Here is a 14,359-nt window from a genome sequence, read left to right as displayed (position 1 = left end):
TGCCAGTGAAGGGGACACAGGTTCGAGCCCTGGTCCAGGAAGCTCCCACATGCCGCGGAGCAAGAAAGCTCATGCGCCCCAACTACTGAGCCTGCGCTCTAGAGCCCGCAAACCACAAGTACTGAGCCCGCGTGCCACAACTCCTGAAGCCCGTGAGCCTAGAGCCCATGCTCCGCAATAAGAGAAGCCACTGCAATGAGAAGCCCACACACCGCAACAAAGAGTAGCCCCCACTCGCCACAACTAGAGAAAGCCTGCACAGCAATGAAGACCCAATGCAGCCAAAAATAAATAAATAAATAAAAGAAATAAGAGAAAAAAGTCTTCAAGTATTTGGAAACTAAAGAACACTCTTCTAAAATAACTCACGGGTCAAAGAAAAAAAAATCAAAAATGAAATTATAAAAAAAAACCTACTCATTTACCCAAGGAGTAGAGAAACATGGAAAATTCAGATATATAGGAAAAGGAAAATTAAGTTGATCCATGATGCTACCAATCAATCCCATTCTGTTTGTTTCTATTCAAATTTATTTTTCCCTTTTAAAGACTAGATCATTCCGTTTTTCAACAATCCTCTTGTTAGTGGCACAGCACTTAGTGGTACAGCATGAACATCCTTTCACGTGAATGGATATTTTCCTACAGTTGTATCTTAAATGCCTGCGCCATAGACCACTGAGACCAGAATGCAGTCACCCACCTGCCCTCGTGTCAGTTATTAGGTGGTTTCTCACATTTCACCAGGAAAAACAATGCTGCAGTTAACTCGCTTGCAGTTCACTGCAAGATCTCCGTTAATTTGTACAGATCTGCCTTAATTTCCTTAATTAAAAACCCAGAGTGGAATTGGCTGGGAGAAAGGACTTAAACTTTTCTAAGATTTTGCCTTGTGCATTTCTGGATTGCACTTGCAAGTGTGCTGTTGATGTTACCGTCATGAAGTCCTGCCTGTCCAGTCACTCTGTCCTGGAAGCACTCAGACTGTTGCTGTCCCCTCCCTTACCCCCCAAGTGTGGCTTCAAGATTGGGTGCCGCCCTGGAGGTGTGGCTTGCCCAGGGTCCCTTCTCCCCCTCACCTGGTGCTAAGCCTGGTCTTCTCTGCGAGTGAAGCTGCTGAAGTTGGGGTTCTCGGCCAACTCCCTGAGTTGGACTCAGCTGCTGAAGTTGGTCCAAGGGTGGTAGAGTGCTTCGGCCCGGGCTCCGATGTCCCCGGATGTCATAACCTGTGCTTTCTCCCTCTGTCTAGACCTGGGGCTAGGCGTGCTCAAGGTGCCCAAAGAGGCTAACGAAGGAGGCAGGGCCACGTCTGGGAGCACAAGGAAAGGAAAGTGGCAGCACAGGTCCCCTCAGAACCCACTCCTGGACTGCAGCCTCTGCGGGAAGGTGTTCAGCAGCGCCAGTTCTCTCAGCAAGCACTACCCGACCCACAGCCAGGAGAGGAGACACGTGTGCAAAATCTTCAGCAAGGCCTTTAAGCGTCAGGACCACCTGTATGTAGGAGTCTGGTTGGGATGTCTGTTCAGGGGGCTGTTGGGGGCTGGGCGTGTTCCTGGTTCTTTTGCATCCCATCCCATCCACCTGCACCGCCCCCCACCGTCGGGTGTCCCAGGTGTGTTCGACCTGTGCTCCTCCCACGGCCAGTGTTTGTGGGGGGCAGGGCCTACACTGCCCCGGACAGCCCGCCCTCCCCAGCCTCCAGATTCACTCCAGTGAGGAGAGCGCCACTGCGATTTGCAGACAGGACCCATGTGCTTTAAAAACACACTCCAGAGGCAATTTTGTCATGGAGGGAGTTGGGCTAACTGTGTAGAGAAATTTTCAGAGTCCCTGGTAGGTGTCTGAGCAGAACAGATATGCACTCCATGAGGAATATATGTTGGGATAACACCAGGGCGTGAGGGGTTCTGAAATGCCTGTTTCTAGAACATGGCAATGGAATGTTCACTCTCTTTTTTCCTTTTTTAATTCCCCCTTTTATTAACTCGATTTTTTTTCAAAACTTGACTTTAAAAAGCAAGCTCAGTGTAAGAGGAGCAGAATTCCGTTTGTTCTTCATGTCTTAGAAATAAGTTTTCTTGCTGCCGAGGGAGGAGAGACAGACTTTCAAACTGAGAGACTCGTAAGCGGGAGAGGACGATCCCTTGCATGTTTACAGCTCGCCCGGCCTTTACTGAGGCTTCGATGGATCCCGCTTTCATTGTGTCCTCTCCCCTCTCGCCATTAAGGATGGGAAATGATTTACTCCTGTCACAAGCTGGTAACAGTTAGGGCTAGAAGGTGGGTCTCCGGATGCCCTCTCTGCTGCTTCCCTCAGATGGAGGCCAAGGGTCCACGTTTGGGAAAGGGTTTCATTATTTACTGGGTCCCATTGATTAGAACCATCCGGAGTAGGATTGTTGGGAACCCAGAGGGTGATTTACCCATTTGTTTATATTTATAATATATTAATGCAGGTATAAGTATGATGTAAATATAATACATACTTGCATTCGTTTATATTTGCAGAAATTATAGGCACATTTGGCTTTTTGTTGTTGCTGTGGGGCTCCCAGGTAGCTGTCTAGAGGACTCCTGTGGGAAGGCAAAGACTCCTTTGTTCAAGGAAGGATCATCCCCAAGTTAGCATTTCCTCAAGTGCGTTCTCAGAACTCTGGTTCTCTGGTTCTCGGGGATGCTAAACGGGTCTATTTAAAAAAATGGTTTTGTGGGCAAATAAGTTTGAGAGACATGGAAAGTTCAACAGATATCTCTGCTCTGTGGCTTTTCAGTTTGCTACTAGGAACCTCCAAGAAGTAAACAGTGTTTTTCCCAAACTTATTTGCCAGCTGAGCCCAAGTCCTCAGGGAGCAACTCTGGAGACTGGTGTTCCTTAGGAACCCACTTTGGGGAACTGTGACTTGGCTCCCACTGATTTTTTTAATCTCAGATTAGGGGTTTGCTTAGGGGTGAGGGCAAGAGCTCCCCCTTCCAGACGGCTTTGGCCGTAGCAGGGGTCTTTCCTCATAGGGTCTGAGCACAGTTTCTGAGTTGCGATGCTGCTGCCCCCTGGGGACACGCCTGGGTTCCTGCAGTGGGTGAGCCACCCACTAACTTTCTCCTCATGTGATTCCAGGACCGGGCACATGCTCACCCACCAGAAGACCAAGCCCTTTGTGTGCATTGAGCAGGGCTGCAGCAAGAGCTACTGCGACTACCGCTCCGTGCGCCGGCACTATGAGGTCCAGCACGGCCTGTGCATCCTCAAGGAGGCCCCCCCGGAGGAGGAGCCCTGCGGGAACTCACCCCACACGCACGAGTTTGTCAACCAGCCCGCACCCGCGAGCCTGTGGTCCCTGGTGCCCCCGGAAGCCCCATCCCCTAGCTCCCTCTTGCCCAACCGAGACCTCCTGCGCTGTATCGGGAACAGCATCGTCTGCCAGAAGATCCCTTCTCCCAGGCCAGCCGCAGGAGGGCCTTCAGACAGCGGCTAAGGGAGGATCACGGCCTGTTCCTCCCTGCCCTCGTCAGGTCCTCCTTCTGCGGCCCAGCCAGCACCCCGGCGGCCCCAGGAGCCCTGGGCACTGAGGTTCCCGAGGAGCCCTGGCCCCCACGGAAGGAGCCGGGCACGGACGTGTTCACGGCCGTCCACTCGCATGCAGCGGAGAACAGCGGCCCCGACCCAGCCGAGCCGAGCCGGAGCTGCTGCTGCTCCAGCCCCCATCATCCCTGGAGGGCTGGCCTGAGGGCGCTCCCCTGCCTGCCTGCCTGCCTCTGTTCCGTGGCCAGACTGTCCCCGCCAGTTCCCAGCCATCAGACCACAGTTTCCAGTGGCTCCGAAACCTGTCGGGCTGCCCTAAGAGCTAAGGAAACAGTATGTTTGTCGTCCACAAGCCCTCTGCAGTGCCGTCCCAGGAGGGCTCCGGGCCTGCCCCGGGCTCAGCAGCGACTCCCCTGCGGGGGAGCCCTCACCCAGCTGGGGCACCGGTGTGGAGGACACGCCGCCTTTTCCTCCCACGCTCCTGAAGGCACCGATGGAAGCCTCGAGTGACCCCAGATATGCCAGCACGAGCCGGGAAGAGGACTCCTGGGCTTCCAAGAAGAGCAAGTTCGACTGCGACTCCTTCTCGTGGCAGAACCCTGGTGAGCCTGGACCCCAGAACGGCCCAAAGTCCAGCGGCCTCCCGTCGGATGCCACGCCGCTCTTCCGGCAGCTGTTCCTGAAGCCTCAGGAGTCTCTGGTGAGCCACGAGCAGATGCAGGTGTTCCAGATGATCACCAAGTCCCAGCGGATCTTCTCCCACACCCAGGTGGCCGCCGCCTCCTCCCAGCTTCCCACACCCGACGGCAAGCAAGTTGCCCTGAAGTCACTGCAGGGGCCGTGGCCACAGCAGCCCCCACCTATGGCGCCCACTGTTGACTCTCTCCATGCTGGCCCCGTGAACCCAGAGCCAGAGGGATCCCTAGCCCGCAGGAGAATATCCACACCCTCTTTCCCCACAGAGGCCTCCCCCAGCAGCGTGAGGCAGGACACAAAGGGAAGACCAAAAGTGGCTGCTGCTCCACCTGCCCTCACAGCGTCGTCCCTGGACCCTCCTGGGAACCCAGACATCTCCTCTCTGGCGAAGCAGTTGAGATCCTCGAAAGGGACCTTGGACCTGGGGGACATCTCCCCCGGGAGCCTGCGTCAGACCCAGTTAGGAGGGGAGGAGCCATCCAGAGCCCACCTCCCAGGGAAGCAGGCCCAGGCTGAGAATGGCACGGCTTCCGGGGCCACAAAAGGTGGAGAGGGCCCGGCCTGCTCCTGGGGCGGAGGCTACAGGCTCTCCTCTGGCAACTCCAGGGCCCAGCGCTTTTCAGGCTTCCAGAAGGAGAAGGTAAAAATGGATATGTGCTGTGCGGCTTCTCCAACCCAGGTAGCCATGGCCTCGTTCTCGTCGTCAGCCAGGCCTCCAGCGGATGCCCCCTGGGACTCCAAGTCCAAGCTGACGATATTCAACAGGATCCAGGTACCAGGGCCCTCTCACGGGACCTAACCATGCGGGAGGCAGAGTCTCGTCCTTACCTGTGTCCGTGTTTCTGACTTGTCCAGGCACTGTATATAACCTCAGCGAATCGTCAGATGCAGTTTGTTTACAGAGGGGGGATTGAAGGTCCAGAGGGGTGATGGTTCCTCCCATCACCCTCCGCCCTGCAACACACACGCACAAAACAGAACAGGGCTTTAGAGTTGTCAGAGACACTTTGCGTCATGTTTCTTCACTAAACTTTTTCTATTTGCTTTCTTTCTGCCTTTCGCTTCCTTTTGGATTTGCCTCCTTCTCTTCTTCAGAGCATGTAAAGGCAGAGCTCCTTTGCCCTTGATATTTGTACGTGAAATGCTGTGTCTATTCTGGTTGTGAATCACAGGTCCACAAGTCCGACTTGGCCCCTGCTGCAGGCCTGGCGCCGGTCCGCCCTTGTGGAGCAGCTTGGGTCCTCCCACATCGTGCCCACGAGGTCCTGGGCGCAGAGAGCTCGGCCATGTCTCTTCGTGATGTTCCGAGGTCCAGCATCCTTCCTGTCACACCACAGCTACCTCCTCCTCTTTTTTTTTAATAGCTTTAATATTCACGTGCCTTCTAATTCGCCATCTTGAAGTGCACCGTCCAGTGGTTTTTAGTCTGTTTACAAGGTCATGCACCCATCGCCACTCTTTGCCAAAACACTTTCATCACCGCAGAAAGAAACCCCACACCCTTGGTTGTCACCCGCAATCTCTCCATCCCTCCCAGCCCCTGGCAACCATGCATCTACCTTCTGTCTCCATGGATTTGCCTATTCTGGACACTTCATGTGATTGGAATCATAACGCTGCGTGGCCTTTTGTGTCTTTTGCTTCTTTCACTTCACATGATGTCCTCAGAGCTCCTCTGTGCTGTAGCACAGGTCAGAAGTTCAGTCCTTTTTATCACTGGTAACTTGTCCATTGTATGGATACACCATATTTTATTTATCCATTCATCAGCTGATAGATATTTGGGTTGTTTTCCCTTCTTGGCCATTGTGAATACACGCTGCTATGAACATTTGTGTACAGATTATTGTTTAGACATATGTTTTCATTTCTCTTGGGAAATACATAGGAGTGGAATTGCTGGGCTCTACGGTAATTCTATTGGAGGAAGTGCCAGACTTTTCCAAAATGCTGTGCTGTTTTATATCCCTACCGAGAGTGTAAGAGGCCTCCAGATTCTCTGCATCCTCACCAACACTTGTTATTGTGCAGTTGGTTCACCTTAGTGGGTGGGAAATTATAATCTCATTATGGTTTAATTTGCATTTCCCCGATGGCTAATAATCCTGAGCATCTTTTAATGGCCATTTGTATATCCTCTTTGGGTAAGTGTCTATTCAGACTCTTTGCCCATTTTTAAATTGGGTTGTGATTTCATTTTTGAGCTGTGAGAGTTCATTATGCATCACAGATACATAAATCTACATAGTCCCTTATCAGATACATGATTTGCAACTTTTTTCTCTTATTCTGTCTTTTCACTTCTTGATGATGTCCTTTGAAGCACAGAAGTTGTAAGTTTTGATGAAGTCCAATACATCTGTCTTTTGTTTGGTTTTGGAGTCATCCAAGAAACCACTGTTTACTCCAGGGTCACCAAGAATTATACCCGTGTTTTCTTCCAAGACTTATAGTTTTCACTCTTGCATCTCATTTCTGATATGTTGGCTCAGATGTATATTCGTCTTCAGGGTGGAAATATCTACCGGCTCCCCCACCCGATGAAGGAGGAGAACATGGCGGGTGGCTGGTAAGTTCAGAAGCCCCTCGGGAGTCCTCTGGTGGCTTTGATGTGCTGGCCCTGGGTGAGCGAGCTCTGGATGCTTCACTCCTGAAGGGGCGAGCACCAGGCCACGGAGAATCGGGGGCATCATCTCCATTTCTTTAGGGTTCTTCCAAAGCTGTCTGTCAGAGGATCAGTGTTTGGGGACGGAGTTCCATTCTCCCTTTCTTCCCCACAGGAACCAGCACAATGGTGGTCCCACAGACTGGGCAGAGCCAAGGAGCACTTACGTCTGCAAGAATTGCAGCCAGATGTTTTATACCAAGAGAGGGCTGAGCAGCCACATGTGTTTTCACAGCGACCAATGGCCGTCACCTCGAGGGAAGCAGGAGCCGCAGGTGAAGGGGCGCCAAGCTGCCATTCATCTCAGGATGGAGCCGTCCTCCTGCGGGGAGCCTGGCTGGGGTCCGGGAGTCAGGGCTGTGCTGCTCTGGAGGGGCCCCTTGCTCCCTACCTACTGTGTCTGTTAAAGGGCTGGCTCTGCTCTGTGTGTAGGTATGTGGCATGGAGTTTGCAAGCCACCAAGACAGGTGCTGAGGCCGGAGGGGGACAGGCAGAGTTCCCCGAGAGCCAGGAAGTCCTTGGACAACATGACCCCAGCCCCTTTGGTGGTCCCTGTGTCGGTGCCAGTGGCTCCAGCGAACCATCCCCCTGGGAGCAAGGTGGGTGCACTTTCTTCCAGCTGCTTTCCAGCTGCCAGTGGGAGTTGTGAGAAAAGCCCCCAAATCCTGACTCCAGAAGAGCTTGATTTGCGTGTTCATTCATCCATTCAACCTCCAGTGAACTTCCTTGTGTCTGGCCCTGTGCTGGGCAGGGCTGGGGACACTGCAGCGACCACAACAGGCCTGTCCCCGTTTCCTGGGGCTAGCAGCCCAGCGGAGTAGATAGACCCATCCCCAGACTCTGACGCTGGGAGAGTGAGCTGTGGGAGCCCTGAGGGCACCAGAGACCCTGCCTGAGGAAGGGGGTGTTGCAGCTGAGAGCTGGAGGATGAGGAGGGGTAAGATGGGCAGAGAGGAGGGGAGATTGCGTGGAGGTAAGAGAGAGTGTAGCAAGGTCAAGCCGTCGTCTCTTCAGCCTGTGCTGGAAGACCCCACCTGGAGAAGTCCATGCTGGACTCGGGTACGGGATGCATGGAGCCCACTGTTTGTCTCCCAGGAGCTGCTGTCATTTTGAGGGCAACAGGTTTTCCTTTTCTCATGCTGTTGCATCCGTCTGGCCCCCACACTTTAAGTGCCAGTCACTTTAACAACGGACATGAGTTTCCAAAATGGTCTGAGTGAGGGCCTCTCCTTGGGGGTTGTGGGTGCCTGAGAAGGCCCCAGCGTCAAATGTCGCCCGGCTTAGGGTCTGGAGTCTGGCTCAGGCGTGGTGGCCCTGCCCGGCTTCCTGCGCTGAGGACTGTTTGCACGGCCATGCTGGGTGTGCATCTGGCTGGTCAGTACCCTTTCCCACTATCAGGCCATCTTGTGGTCTGAGCTGTGGGGCCGGTGGCCTCAGGTGACCCCCGTGTTTCTGAAGTCTCTTCTTCTCCAGCGACAGGAGAAGGACGGGGAAGAGAGAGACAGCAAGGAGAGCAGCCAACACAGGAAGCGGAAGAAGCTCCTCCGGCCCAAGGCACTGCTCATCCCTCCTCCGCCCTCCATGTCTGGGGAGCCGGGCCCGGGAGGATGCCGCCAGATTTACCTGTGCTCGCCCGTGTTCCTGGTGGACCGCCTCCTGAAGGGACTGTCCCAGTGCCCTCCCTACACGCCGCCCCCGATGCTCAGCCCCATCCAGGAGGGCTCTTGGCTGTATTTCAACACTCTCTATTCCACATCTGCCCGGGCCCGTCCCGACAGGCTCATCAGCGCCATGCTTGGTGAGTGAGCTTGATCACCCCATGATAGGCCTGCGGAGGGTCAGACCCCCGCCCCCTGTAGAATTTGGTGCAGCCATTCTCTCTGGCCTATGCCTGGGTCTGCTCTGGGGGTCCCGTTGCTGTTCAGAACTATCCCAGGACCATCTGGGACCAGCAACCTTCTAGGTGCTTATAACTTTGTAGCCAGAAAGAAAATAGACGCCATTTAGCCTAACCACCCTTCTGCCTGCCCTTTCGAGTAATTGTTTAAACAGCTTTATTGAGGTATAATTCACATGCCACATGAATCACCCATTTAAAGGGTACACTGTTTTTTTAGTGTATTCTTAGGATTCTACACCCATCCCACAATCTAATTCTAGAGCACTTTCATCACCCTAGAAGATTATATCCACGAGCGGTTACACACAGGCCCTGTAGCCCCCAACTCCTCAGCCCTGGGCAACCACCAGTGTACCAACCTACCTTTTCTATGGGTCTCCCTATTCTGGACATTTCATGTAATTGGAATCGTAAAATACGTGTCATTCTATGTCTAGTTTGTTCACTTAGAATAATGTTGTCAAGGTTCATGTTGTAGTATGCATCAGTGCTTCATTTCTTTTTATGGATGAATGATATTCCATCCTCTGGATAGACAACATTTTATTTATCCATTCATCAGTTGACGAGCATTTGGGTTGTTTGTGTCCTTTGGCTATTGCAAATAGTGCTGTTAAGAACATTTATGTGTAAGTTTTTGTTGGACATAAGTCCTCATTTCTCTTGGGTATATAACTCAGAGTGGAATTGCTGGGTCAAAGGGTAACTATGTCTAACCGTTTAAGGAACTGCCAGACTGTTTTCCAAAATGGCTGGGTCAGTTTAAATTTCCACCAGCATTGTATGAAAGTTCCAGTTTCTCCACATCCTTGCTCACACTTCTTAGCTATCTTTTTTATTACACCCATCCTAGTGGGTGTAAAGTGGTAGCTCATTCTGGGGTGTTTGTTTGTTTTGCAGTACGTGGGCCTCTCACTGTTTGTGGTCTCACCCGTTGCGGAGCACAGGCTCCGGATACACAGGCTCAGCAGCCATGGCTCACGGGCCCAGCCGCTCCGCGGCTCGCGGGATCCTCCCGGACCGGGGCACGAAGCTGCATCCCCTGCATCAGCAGGCGGACACACAACCACTGCGCCACCAGGGAAGCCCCCTCATTGTGGTTTTGATTTACATTTCCCTGATGGCTAATGATGTTGAGCATCTTTCCATGTGCTTATTATCCATTTGTATATCTTCTCGGGAGAAATGTCTATTCGGATCCTTTGCCCATTTTTTAAATTGAATTCTTATCCTTTTATTATTGAGTTGTCTCAGTTCCTTATATAGTCTGCATGCAAGCCCCTTATCAGATATATGATTTGCCAATTCTCTCCCATTTTGTGGGTTGTCTTTTCATTTTATTTGTGATATGGTTTGCAGTACACAAGTTTTTAAGTTTGATGAAGTCCAACTTATTCTTAGGCCTGCGATCAATCTTTAGTTAACTTTTATATACTGTATGAGGTAGGAGTCCAAATTCATTCTTTTGCATGTATGTATCAGTTCTTCTAGCACTAGAAAATACTCTTCTTTTCTCATTGAATTGTCTCCGTACCTTGTTTTGTTTTGTTTTGCTGTACGCGGGCCTCTCACTGTTGTGGCCTCTCCCGTTGCGGAGCACAGGCTCCGGACGCGCAGGCTCAGTGGCCATGGCTCACGGGCCCAGCCGCTCCGCGGCATATGGGATCTTCCCAGACCGGGGCACGAACCCATGTCCCCTGCATCGGCAGGCAGACTCTCCACCACTGCGCCACCAGGGAAACCCTGTCTTGCTACCTTTGTGGAAAGTCTGTTGACCATAAATAATTTGAGATATTTCTTCTTTTTTAATACAGACATTTTACAGCTATAGATTTCCTTCTGAACATTGCTTTAGCTACATTTTGTAAGTTTTAGTATGTTGTGTTTTTATATTCATTCAGCTAAAGTATTTTCTAATTAATCATTCCACTTCTTGTTTAATACACTGATTATTAAAGAGTGTGTTGCTTAATTTTCACATATTTGTGAATTTTCCAAATTGCTGCCTTTTATTGATTTGTAATCTAATTCTCTTGTGGTCAGAGAACATACTTTGTTTCTCTTTCAATTTAATTTTATTTATTTATTTATTTATTTATTTTGGCTGTGCTGTGCGGTTTGCAGGATCTTAGTTCCCCCACCAGGGATCAAACCCATGCCCCCTGCAGCGGAAGCGTGGAGTCCTAATGACTGGACCGCCAGGGAATTCCCTTAAATTTATTTTAAAATTTAAAATTTATTGAGGCATGTTATATGGGCTAGAATCCGGTCTGTCTTGAAGAATGTGCCATGTGAGTTTGAGAAGAATGTATTCTACTGATGTTTGGTGGAATGCTGTATTTTGTCTGTTTTGTCTAGTTAGTTTCAATTTCCTTGTTGATCTTCCGCCTAGCTGCCCTATCCACTGTTGAAAGTATTGAAATCTCCAACTGTTATTTTTTAATGGTTTATTTCATCCTTCAGTTCTGTCGTTTGTTGCTTGGTGTATTTTGGGGTTCTGTTTTTAGGTGTGTATATGTTTGTAATTGTCACATCTTCCTCACGGCTTGACCTTTTACCATTAGGATGTGATTGTGACTTCATTTGTCATTACTACTATAATTTTATCATTATCTCTGGTAATATTTTTTTGTTTTAAAGTCTAATGGGCCTGACATTAGTATAGTCATTCCATTCTCTTCTTTGGTTGTTGTTTTCTTGGTATATATTTTTCTCTTCGTTTATTTTCAGCCTATTTGTGTCTTTGAAAATAAAGCATGTTACCTCTAGACACCATTAGTTGGATCATGTGTTTTTTTATCCAGTCTTAGAAACTCTGCCTTTTGGCTTGGTTTGTTTAATCCATTCTTGTTTACTGTTATATTGATATGGTTGGATTTACATCTGCCATTTTGCTTTCTATTTTCTATATGTTACATGTCTTTTTCTCCCTCTGTTCCTCCTTTCCTGCTTTCTTTTGTATTAAGAGAGTATTTTCTAGTGTAACATTTTAATTCTGTTAATTTTTCAGTTTTTCTTAGTCATTTCTTAGTGGTTGCTCTAGGACTTAAAATATATGTCTTATCAGAATCTGTTAGGATGTGTAATAACTCATTAACAGTGAAATATAGAAACACTGCTCCTATCTAGCTCTATTCCTTCTAACTCTTTTGCTATTATATGTGAGAGACCCAGTAATACCTAACTGGTCATGTTTATTGCTTTATATAATTTTATTTCGTGTAAAAACACTGAGAGAATAAAGGAAAGCAAGCATGATTTATAGAGGTTGTTATATTAACCTTCTTATTTACCATTTCTGATCTCTTCATTTATTCTTGTGGATTTGAGTTACTGTCTGAGGTGATATTCCTTTACTCCAATGCAGCTGTGCTCCTTGTGCAGTTACTGTCACATATATTATATTTCTGTATGTTACAGGCCCACAATACATATTGTTTTATGCAGTTATTTTTACGGCCATTAAGAAAAGAAATATGTAATCATAGTGATTTTTATAGTTACCCATATTTACTAGCGCTTTTTTTTTTTTTTTTTTGGTTTGGATTCAAGTTACCATCTGATGTCATTTGCTTTCAATCTGAAGATCTTTCTTTAGTATTTATTTTTATTAGGGATATATAATTCACATACCATACAATTCATCCCTTTAAAGTATAGAATTCAATGGTTTTTAGTATATTCACAGAGCTGTGCAGCCATCACTACCATCAGTTTTTAGAAATTTTCATCATCCCCAAAAGAAGCCCTGTACTTATTAGCAGTCCCTCCTTTCCATCCTCCCCATCCCCAGCCACGGGTAACGACTAATCTACTTTGTCTCTATCGATGTGGCTATTCTGCATATTTCCTATGAGTGGAATCATACAGTATGTGGTCCTTTATGAATGCCTTCTTTTAGTTAGCATGATGTTTTTAGGTTTCATCCACGTTGCAGTATGTATCAGTACTTTGTTCCATTTTGCGGGCTGAATAATATTTCACCTTTAATACTTCTTGTAAGACAGGTCTGCCAGCAACAGGTATCCTCAGTTTTTATTTATCTGGGAGTGTCTTTATTTTACCTTCATTTTTGCAAGATAATTTGCTGAATATAAGATACTTGGTTAACACTTATTTACTTTCAGTAATTTGAATATATTATCCCATTGCCTTGTAACCTACATCGTTTCTGTTAAGAAGTTAGCTGTTAATTTTACTGTAGTGCCCTTGTATGTAACAAATTGTTTTTCCCTTTTTGCTTTCAAGATCTTGTCTTTATTTTTGCTTTCCACATTTTGCCTATGTTATGTCTGGATGTAGAGCTCTTTGTGTTTAATCTTTCTTGGAGTTTGTAGAGTTTGCTGGATATACATATTGTTTTTCATCAACGTTGGGAAATTTTCAGCCATTAATACTTCAAATATTCTGTCCCTTTCTCCCCTCTTTCTGGTACTCCCACTACATATATATTGTTGCATTTAATGACATCTCACATTTCTCTGAGGCTCTCTTCACTTTCCTATATTTTTTTCTCTCTCTTCAGATTTCATAGTCTCCATTGTTCTATCTTCAGGTTTGCTGATCATTTCTTCTGCCAGCTCAGATCTACTGTTGAGCCTTATTTTGGTTATTGTACTTTTTTAACCCCTGAATTATTTCCATTTGGTTCTCTTTTTTTTTGGCTGCATTGCACAGCATGCAGGATCTTACTTCCTCGACTAGGGATCAAACCCATGCTCGCTGCAGTGGAAGCGTGGAGTCTTAACCACTGGACCGCCAGGGAAGTCCACATTTGTTTCTTTTTAAAAAATAATTTCCATCTCTTGATGGCATTTTATCTTTGATGAGAAATTTTTATTTTATCTTACTTTAATTCCTTAAGCATGGGAGCCAGGGGAAGAAGAAGCCCCCATCTCCTTGGCTGCACCTACCTGGGTAGAGTTTCCATTACATAGAGCTGGGGGCTAGGTGGGTAAGGGAGTGGGCCATGGCTCCAGTGCCACAGACTCTCACTGTTCTTACCAAGATTTAGTAGATTTTCTTGAATGGGTATTTCTTAAAATGCTGTATGCCTTTAGGACAACTTGCAGAAACTTTAGCTTACTGTTCCTTTTTTTTAAAAAATTATTTTTGTCAGTAAATTTGTTTTGCCGAGTTCCTTACTCTACTTTTTCAGAAGTCTTATCCCCCTTCCATGCAATCTTTTTATTTTATTTTATTGTGATGTGAACAGTTAATCTGTGATCTGCCCTTTTAACAAATATTTAAGTGTGCAATACAGTATTGTGGACTATAGGTACGTTATACAGATTTCTAGAGCTTGATTAATTGAAACTTTATGCCCATTGATTAGTAACCTCCCATTTCCAACTGCCCCAACCCCTGGTAACCCCTATTCCACTCTTTGATTCTATCAATGTGAATTGAACTACTTCAGATACGTTATATAAGGGGAGTCATGCAGTATTTCTCTTTCTGTGACTGGCTTATGTCAATTAGTATAATGTCCTCAATGGTCATCCATGTTGTTGAAATGCAGAATTTCCTTTTAAGGCTAAATGGTATTTCATTGTATGTTTATGTCACATTTCCTTTA

At 47.7% G+C, this 14,359-nt stretch overlaps 1 pseudogene across 1 annotated transcript in view; it reads left to right on the top strand.

Moving 5' to 3' along the window:
* Positions 1-14,359, top strand: part of LOC307065868 (zinc finger protein 541-like) — a 60,117-nt pseudogene that overhangs the window by 37,678 nt on the left and 8,080 nt on the right. Inside the window, exons 2-7 of the transcript in view lie at positions 1,250-1,493; positions 3,116-4,988; positions 6,727-6,785; positions 6,997-7,156; positions 7,314-7,480; positions 8,355-8,679. The product of the transcript in view is annotated as a zinc finger protein 541-like (transcript). The remainder of the gene's footprint in view (positions 1-1,249; positions 1,494-3,115; positions 4,989-6,726; positions 6,786-6,996; positions 7,157-7,313; positions 7,481-8,354; positions 8,680-14,359) is intronic.

The sequence above is a fragment of the Hyperoodon ampullatus genome (assembly GCF_949752795.1).
Source record: "Hyperoodon ampullatus genome assembly, chromosome: 18".
NCBI lineage: Eukaryota > Metazoa > Chordata > Mammalia > Artiodactyla > Ziphiidae > Hyperoodon > Hyperoodon ampullatus.
The sequence above is the reverse complement of the archived record's forward strand: the minus strand, read 5'-3'. Positions and strand labels throughout refer to the sequence as shown.